General features: G+C 42.5%; 1 pseudogene; it reads left to right on the forward strand.

The window, feature by feature from the left end:
- The first annotated feature begins 889 nt into the window (after positions 1–889).
- LOC149816572 (miraculin pseudogene) lies at positions 890–1,483 on the forward strand (annotated as a pseudogene).
- The last annotated feature ends 495 nt before the right edge of the window (positions 1,484–1,978 follow it).

Here is a 1,978-nt window from a genome sequence, read left to right on the forward strand (position 1 = left end):
TTGAGGCCATTCTTCCGAAATGATACGCAGTAACAGCCATAAGTTGCTCGTTTCACGTCCTCTCTCGAGAGCTGGCTTGGCATTCATAAACTAGACTTGTTTAACCAGCATTCATTATGAAGTGGTTGTGATCCTTTTGCATTGGTGACAAGTGGTGCTAGGATAGACATAGGATGCAACTCATCTTTGTCAAAGGATGAGATCCTTTTTTAGGAGGGTGGTCAGGTGCACACTCGAAGTATGCAATATGATTATGTTTAATTCGCCTATGACGGCATTGAGCATGACTTTTAACACAAAAAAATATTTATACCAAATAAATGAACATCGATCGGATGGAGCTCTTGGTGAGGAAAAGCAAGAACGTTGAATAATTAATCAATAAATTTTTGGAGTCTCCCTTTGGACAAAATATAGTGATTAGTGAATCAAAGTTTGTAAGAGGACAAAAGAGCAAAAGCTTTCAAACACCACAGTTCACTTTTTAATTCGTTGAAAGCAACTGTTCAAGAAATTTCCGAAATTGCCAAACTGGAAGTAGATCACAAACTAGTCACCCAAGCCCCTCCAACGCATACTTATCCGCAGCCATTAATCGTTGGTTTCACCACCATCAAAGCCATTGTTTTTTAAAACAAAACCGTTTGACTTAGATATTTGAAATGTACAACCTCGACTTTAGGTGTGAAATAGATCGCCTCGTACGCAACCTAATCCGCAGCCATTAATCGTTGGTTTCACCACCATCTAAGCCATTGTTTTTTAAAACCAAAATGCTTGACTTAGATCTTTGCAATGTAGACCCTTGACTTTAGGTGTGAAATAGATCACACACAATGCTGACTATAAAACGTTGAAGTTCCACTCGTTTCTCATCATCCTAACAACCATGTTGGTCATCTTCTCCCTAGCAGTTCTCTTCTTGATCTCGACCAGCCCAGCCGGAGCTGAACCGGGGCGGGTGCGAGATATCGATGGTAAGCAACTCCAAGCAGATACCCGCTACCATATAATGCCGGTTCGGAAGGATAGCTATGGTGGCTTATACTCGGGCACTCACAATGACACACAATGTCCGCTGTATATTAAGCAAGCATATGCTTCCTTCATTGAAGGTATAGGTGCGACTTTCACGCCGGTCAACGGCATGAAGTCGATTCGGCTTTCGACAGACCTGAACGTCGAGTTCTTCGAGTCGAACCTCTGTCCTGAGCAGCCAGTCTGGACATTGGGTGACGCCGATAAGGCGACCGGCAAGCGGTTTGTGAGGTTTGGTGGGGTAGTTGGGAACCCGGGCCCAGCCACAGTGAACAATTGGTTCAGGATAGAGGAATATGGGGACTACTACAAGCTGGTGTTTTGTCCTAGTGTTTGCAATACGTGCAGGGTTGAGTGTGGAGATCTTGGTGTTTACCAACAGGGTGATGATCGCTGGTTGGTTCTTGGCGGCCCTGCCTTGGCAGTCAAGTTCAAAAAGAACTGATGTGTGAGACTCCCTATTACCAATAATGAAGATTGAATAAGAAATGATAATGTAGCGATATCATTCGTTGTTCCACAATAAAGAAGAGTTGCTGATGTTTTCTTCTTGCTGTTTATTAAAGACGTGAAGCTCTAGTGCATGTTCTATCAAGGGTACCCACGTTGTTGTGTAGTTTGATGCAGTGTCTTTAAGATCTTATGAACTCCCACACTTTCAACAAATTTTGTTTTTGTTATTAGGCTTACTTCAACTACAAATAATTTGCTACAATCTGAATGCGTGCTATTAGCAGACCACGCTTGTTTGCCAACCGTGTTTTCGTTTTAACGTTTAACGGTGGAAATGGAACTTCTATTTGAATTTGATGAGACTTTACCACATTCAAGCCACCCGCACACAATTTTGAAAAAGAAAATCCATGGCGACTATCATTTGAGAGAGAGAGAGAGAGAGAGAGAGAGAGAGAGAGAGAGAGAGAGAGAGAGAGAGAGAGAG

The sequence above is a fragment of the Nuphar pumila genome, chromosome 14, assembly GCF_984573655.1.
Source record: "Nuphar pumila chromosome 14, dmNupPumi1.hap1.1, whole genome shotgun sequence".
NCBI classification, from domain to species: Eukaryota; Viridiplantae; Streptophyta; class Magnoliopsida; order Nymphaeales; family Nymphaeaceae; genus Nuphar; species Nuphar pumila.